Consider the following 7,412-nt stretch of genomic DNA (forward strand, 5'->3'; position numbering starts at 1 on the left):
TATTCCACGAGGGAAAATAATGCTTTGGAGATCCCTGTTTTACCCTCCTTAGGCAAAGGGTAACATGCTCACTCTGCCCCTGTGGAAGTGGAGTTGGAAGATTTTTGAGGTGCAGCCCTGGAGGAGATGGTGGTACCCCTTGCCCCAAGTCCTGATGACCTTTTGCTCAGCTTGTGGTTTGTGCCTGTGACTGCCACGTCCTCAGCAAGCAGGGATTACCTTTTGCAATCAGATGTTATAAATGGAGCATACTTAATCAGGCTTTTTTGTGGCTGTTGCCCTTATGATAGAGGAAAAATATCCTCCCATCATGTATTTATTAACATTCTGTATGTAAGTAGCACGTCTCAGTCTGCATCTTTGTTACAGTCAAAAGCAAACCCTGTTTTCTGTTTGTACTGGATAAATGAGACCTCTTAAGTAAGGGAGGCAAAATCCCTGTCTTACCGTGGAAGATTTCTGATTACTTTTCCTTGAAAGCTGCATGTATTTCACTGAATGTCTATCATATTATCGCTCGGCCTGCTAATCTGGATACTTTGTCTCCTTGACGACAGACAACATCCAGAGCAGAGTATCCCTCTGTCACCAGATGCTGCGGGAATCTTGCCGCCCCGGCAGGCAGGAGGGCTCAGCCTGGAGCAGGAGGTGAGGACCTTGTTAGCAGGGTGCCTGCACGGGCAGGGAGGCAGTCAGCAGCCAGCCTGGCTTCATCCCTGCTGTGCACTGCCCCAGGTAATTCTCAAAAGCCACGAACCACAACAAAATTAACTTTTCTGCTTTTCAGAAATGTAAAAACTCAGTGTGATGGAATAATTAATGCAGCTGATTAAAGGGGAAGATTACACATTAACAGAGGAAGATAAGCACTTAATTTCCAGCCTTATTGCATTTCAAACTTGAATATATTGGTTCCAAAGGTGGCTGCAGACTTATTTGCCTCTCTCTATATGTAAGTACGCAATATACATATGTAGGATTACAATCTCCTGCCCTGATTTAATAATATACTTAATTGCTTTCTGGCCCCACCTCAAGCTGCCTGAATTCATTTCACAGGGAAAAGATTATTTGCTGTTGGCCTTTAGCAAGTAAATTGCCTGCCATCCTTAATCTGGGTAATAAAAGGTACTGCATCAGGCTGCTCGCAGCTCTGCACGTTGCATCCGCTGCCACGCAAAGTATTACTGACAGCTATTTTCCTCGTGCCATCCCAGCAAATGGAGTGAGGATGTAATGTGAAATGCAAACCCCACAGACCTGCTGAGAGTCGGATTCCTTGTCTTCTGTTGCTCTTGCTGTGACACTAAGTAAATTATTTGCATATGACATTTGCATTACATATTACATCTACTGTGCTATCCTTTTTAATGCCATGCATTATAATAAATGATAAATACACCAGGGCAATACTCTGATCAGCTCACAGATTGGTATATATGCATATTTACAGATGAAAGCACGCAGGCTCACAGCTTTACATCCACATATCTGCATGAACAGAAACCATGGCTGTGGTTCACACTGGTCCTGTCCATAAGCCTTTCCACCAAAGTGCCATGCAACAGGACACAAATTGAAATAAAAAGGGGAAAAGACACCTAACAGACAAAGAGGGGCAAGTGTTCAGGCTGGGTTTTTCTACCCAAAACGGTGTTGCTGATGTGATATTTTTCATTACAGGAGAACACCAGCAGGCAAGACTGACCAAGGACAGGGGAACATGCAACCCTCCACTCTTGTTATTTTCCCATGGGGGACTGTGGGGGTGTAAAAGGGCCATGGTAGTACAAACATGGCCAGGCAATTCCCAGAACATCAAGTGTGAGGCTGCAAAGACTAGAATCACGTTGCATCATTTAGATGTAATCCAGCATGAGGAAGGATCTCCTGAAGGGTAATCTCCTTGGGGTGCATGCTGTGCATCTGTGCTTAAGCATTTAGGCATCTGTGACTGTCTTTGGTGGAAGACCATAAGCTTTTAAAAGCTTACAGACTCCCTTTCTATTTTTTTTAATATGTATCAGGAGGAAGGGAAAGGATGTGACATTTTTTTTTCTCTGATAAATTTCAGACACATTCCACATTCAAGTTGCCAGAAAACAAGAATAATGCCAGCAGATGTCAGAGCAAATTTTGCCATAGCCTCCTTTTGTACTGGTTTTGTTCAGCTCCCTATCAACTGAACAGCCAGACAGGGCATGAAATCATGAGAGGTGGGACATTGTCAGGCCTGGAACACAACCTGCAGCAGAGAAAACTGAACAAGGTTGGTCCCTAACATTGGCAGACACAGGGATATTGGATAGATACACAGCTGGTCCATAGTTAAAGCCAGGCAGATATGAAAACATATGGGATATTGCCAGCCTGCCTGGTTTAATGATGGTAAAATATCATTCCTCACTCAAGCAGGGGGTGGGTGGGCAGCTTCTCAAAGGCAGGAGGTAAAAGCAGTAATTAAAGAAAATTGTAAGATGCTTACGAGCTCAGGAACAGCAAGGCAAAAGAGGAAGGGGTTGCCCAGCAGGAGAGTTCTCCCTCTGCTCCTCCTGAGAGGGAAGAGATGCATTCACCCCCTCCAGCCTGTGTTATCTGCCTGAAAGAGGCATTCTTTGCTCACGATGTGAAGTAAGACATTTCCTCAGTGGTTGTTCCTGAGCCTCCCTCTAGTGTGGACTCTGTGTTTGCTTTCTGGGTACTCTGGGACAGAGACTGAGAAACTGAGGCAGTCATGCTGTACCTTCTTCACTTGTGCTACTTTCCAAGATGGACCAAGTGATCCCTGCCATCATTCAGTCATGCCAGGAGCTGAACTCAAATGGTCTGGAGCTTCTAGGGACAATGGTGAAATTTTCCATGTAAAAGGCAATGCTGTGCATGACACAATGACCTCAGACAGATGATCCCAATGATGTGGCTCTTCTACCTGTACCTCGATTGATTCACTGTGAGATGCCTCAGGTAGATCTACATGGCTAATGCTGCACTGCTGGAGGGGGGAAAGGCAGTCAGAAATAGGGAACAGTTTCTGTGGGAGGATGGGCTGGATAGACTGGAAGTGAGATGGCTGCAGGGCAAGGGTGAGCATGTGGGAGGTCCATGAAAGAAAGGGAAATAGAAAGAAACTTCCATTCCTTCTCACCAGGCTTGAAATCATAATGTAAATTTATTAGGCAGCACGTTTAAAAGAAGCAGGAGGAAACAGTGTTTCAGCACTTCACTGCCATTTGACGTTGTTGGCACAGGATGGCGTAGGTGCTGGGAAATTTGTCAAAGGTCAGAAAGCAGCTTTACAAATTTAAGTAACTAAAAATCCTTCAGGGGCCACTGAACTCAAGGATGTCATCTCAAGTAGGCAATGTCCACGAGCCACTGGATGGAATTTCCATGGGACAGATTCATTGTATGCTTGTGCTTTCCTCATGCCGTCCCTGGGCATCCTGGCTGCTGGGCAGGGGCTGGCAGGGGCTGGCTGCCCAGGATGTCTGCTTTCTCTCCTTGCAGCCTGATGTGCTGTATTGACATTCCTGCTGAGTGAATCACCTCGGCCAGCTTTTCCTCTTGGAATTAGGCATCGAAAGGGCAGGAGCTGAAGAAACCCAGAGCACCTGGCCCACCAGCCCAGTGCGGAAGGTCTCTCCTGAGCTACACACTTCAGGGAGCTCTGAGTGTATCTCCATCCATGCTGCACATGGAGGCTGCAGCCTTCCAATGACATTCCAGAATATGCTGCACACATTTGTCACAGGGTTCCTGACTTGCTCTCACCCTTTTTTTCCCACTTCAGGAGTATGGTTTTGCAAAGAAATATTTTACTCCTTGTAAGTATCATGAGCAGTGATTAATGGTGGATTTTAAAAAACCCAACCACACACCAAATTAAATGCAAATTTCAGAGTTCCTCATCTGGCACCTTTCGATGCCATTTAATTTTGTGCAGCTTGATGACACATAAAAAATCTTTCATGAAAATTTTCTGGCACTGCCACAGCTCCCCATTCCTGTAGCTCTGGGCTAAAGAACACCAGGGCTACAAGGAGCCCTGAGCTTGACTAAGCTCATTGGGACAGAAAAAATAGAAAATTTTGTGGCTTGGTGTTCAGACCTGCTGCCCCCTAACAGCAAGGAACCTTGTTTTAATTTTAGAGGTGCAAATTAAACCATATGGGAACACACTGTGAACAAAAACTAAACCACACAGGTGAAAATCCTGAAAATTAAAGCGTTAGGAAAGGCAAGGCAAGGCAGGCTGTACTGCGTGGGAAGAGGCTACCCTGAGAGTTTGCTGCAAGAGCCCCTGGAGCCTGCTCCCTGGGGGACATCCCTGAGGGTGCTTGCTTGGGGACCAGCTGGCTCATCAGGTTCCCAGTGGCTTTAATTGTGCTTCATCTTGGATTTCCATCCTTCCTCCCCCTCTTTCTCACAAAGCAAGTCCCGCAGGACACAAGGGGTCACAAGGAGAGGCATGCTGCCTTGGCAAGACCTCGGGGAGCCCTGAAGAGCAGAGACAGACCAGTGAATCTCTGGGCTTTACCCTTTATCTTTCCAGGTACAGCAGCTGTGTCTGGCCAAGGGCTGGCTGAGCCCACCGTCTCAAAATCCCTCTGCAGAGGTAAAGGTGCATATGCACCTTTATGCACATGCATATGCTATGCACTGCATAGCCCTCGCCCAGGGCTCGGCTGTCTGCTCCAGCTGTTGGCTCCGTGTCCAGGCTGGCAGAGCCAGGGGCAGTGGGAGCTGCTGGAGGGGCCATGCACACTCCTAGCAAGCAGAGGAGGCCCAAAGGGCCCTTATTCCTCCCTCCCCAGTCCTCAGGGGAGGTGGGTTTGGGTGTGGTCACACCATCCCTGCTGTCACTCTTGTCCTTGACTCAGACCCCCTCAGAACCTCCCTTGGGAGGGGACTGGAAATGCTGGGCTCATCATTGGCCAACCCATTCTGGATAATTGGGCTAGTCCTGCATGGAGGCCATGGTGAAAGGGAAGGTGAAAGGGGATAGATTTGTCCTTACCAACTTCACTGAGCACATGGGAGGCTTGGGGGCTCCTGGCAAGGCAGCTGTGCTTGAAGCATGCCAAGAGGTGCTGGGCTCCAGCCTTGAAGGGAGGAACACCTGCACTGTGGGGCACAGCTTCAACTTTAAAATCTTAAAATCTAAGTAAAGCATCTTTTCCTTTGGTTTCTGTTGAAGGTGGGCTCAGACTGAAGCTCTGGATGCACACTCCATCTGAAATTAGATATGAAATGCAAGTCTGGGACTTGCAAGGTAATGCAAGCATTACCTGGGACTGCAGCATCCCAGACTCAGGCATCAACAGTGCTGGGAGTGCCTGGAGCTGGAGCTGGTAAGCCGCTTGCATCTTGGGTCTCTTTACTTAATTTATTCTTAATGAGAGCTGGAGTTGCCTGTGTATGTAAATCACTCTGTTTATCATAGTTTTACTACAGCACCATCTGTTTTCATGGGATTTTGTGGCCATAAAGACAGTTGTCATGAGAGAGAGAGCGTGTGTGTGTGTGTGTGTGTGTGTGTGTGTGTGTGTGCGTGCATGCAGGGGTCAGGGATCCACAGCTCTCTGCAGGCAGCAACCCCATTGTAGACAATATAACGACCTAACAATGCACATTCACAGGTGAGCAGAGCAAGTGACAGACCCCATTTTTTTCAAGACAGTGACTGGAGTACTTGTTAAAAGGAATATCTGTTTCCAGACATCCTTTGCTCATAATGAAAACACCTTCTGCAGCATCTGTAGCCTGGTGATGGGGATTTTTCTGCCCTGAAAGCCTTCTATTTTAATGCCTTTTAAAGTTACTAGCATAAAAGAAGGGATAGTTATTAATTCCCCCAGTTCAGAAGAGCCTTTTCTTTTTGCTGCAGCACAGGCAAGCAGGTTTCTCTTCCTGAAATGGACATTTGAAATAGGGTTGGAGCAGCAGCAGGCAACTGGCAAAAACATTGGGTGCACTCAGCTGAGCAAAGCATGGCAATATCAGCCCTGGTGGGATGAGTGAGCTCTGGACTCTGGAAACAAAGCACAAAAACCTGCTGTTGGAGACAAACTTGAGAGGAGTGAAGAAGTAAATCTGTAAGAAGAGGTTTTGTATATTCAACAGAAATAACATTTTAGACCTAAAATAACACATAGCTTTAAACTGAGCTGAATGTTCAAGCTGCTAATATATCTTGTTGTCATGTTTCTTCTAGGTTTGCTTTGTTCTGAAGGGGTGCTGTCAGAGGGCCTAAGCCAGAACCTTCAGGTTTATAAAACAAATGGGTCCTTTATTTCTTTTATCATTTCAATAAAATAATATGTCCATTGCTTGTTTAAACATTGCTTGTGTATTCCCTGGCTAGTGTTGGGAAGAGAAACAAAGCAGAGCTCTCTGATGCAGAAGGAGCAGAGAACATCAATGACAAATGCATGTCCTTGTCCCAGTCAAGCAGGATGTGAAGCACGAGGCCACTGCCTGAGTCCTGGAATATGCTCGAATAAAAGCACTCCCAGGCCTGAAGGTCAGCTCAGGTGACAAGAGAAAAGGAAGTAAGGGGCTTTCATCTCCTCTGCAGTTTTAGCAGGAGGTCTCAGTGCTCAATAACATTCTACATATCTCAAAATACTATTGCCCTGTTGAAGAAGTCCAGGGTTATTTTTAGGTCTTTGGGATTGTTTTTTTGTACCCAAAAGTTCTCTCCAGGACTACAAAAAGAAGGCCAGCTGGAAAGCTTGGGTTTTAAGTTTGTTTTGGATGGCCAGTGCTTCCTGGAGAGCTGTGGAGGGTTTGCCCCAGCCCCTGGTCCTCCAGCAGGGCTGTGGCACCAGCAGCAGGGGCTCTGGCTGTGCAGGCACCCCATGTTTCAGGGACTTGGCCCCAGGTTAGGAGAGGGAGCCTTGGAGCGCTGTACCGCAAGTACCTGCCCGGCAGCCCCACCAGCTGGGCTGTGATTTCACATGGTGAGCTGCTGCTTTCCCGCTTCCCAAAAGGACCAGGATGGAAACATCCTGATCTCATCTTCTGGGGGTGTTGCTGTTTTCCTTATGTTCCACACTAGTGCTGTGTTGGAGGTGTGTAGCCTCTCATGGGGGCTGGTGTGTATCCACCAGGGCCATGCACGCAGCCTGCCATGCCCTGTGTCAGGATGGGTGGACAAAAAGCTGTGTTTCCCATCTGAACAAGTCACAGGGAGTATTAATAGCCTTTTGAAGAGATTACATAGAATTTTGTAATGATGTTCAAAGTCTTTGAATCAGGTCTGGACCTCTGAAAAGCCAGGTGCTACCTCTGGCAGCGCTCATGATCTCAGTGCAGAAATCACTGGGTGAAGATTTACAGCTGAGTTGTGAGAAGATAAAACCAGATTATGGTGATGGTCTCTTTTGGCCTGAACATGGATGGGCCACCAA

General features: G+C 47.0%; 1 long non-coding RNA gene across 1 annotated transcript; it reads left to right on the top strand.

Moving 5' to 3' along the window:
* Window positions 1-5,086: 5,086 nt before the first annotated feature.
* On the top strand, window positions 5,087-6,339 carry LOC128787890 (uncharacterized). Its single transcript, XR_008430893.1, has 3 exons — window positions 5,087-5,351; window positions 5,888-6,095; window positions 6,215-6,339. It is a non-coding gene; the product is annotated as an uncharacterized LOC128787890 (long non-coding RNA).
* Window positions 6,340-7,412: the final 1,073 nt, after the last annotated feature.

This window comes from Vidua chalybeata, chromosome 1, assembly GCF_026979565.1.
Source record: "Vidua chalybeata isolate OUT-0048 chromosome 1, bVidCha1 merged haplotype, whole genome shotgun sequence".
In the NCBI taxonomy this organism is placed as follows: domain Eukaryota; kingdom Metazoa; phylum Chordata; class Aves; order Passeriformes; family Viduidae; genus Vidua; species Vidua chalybeata.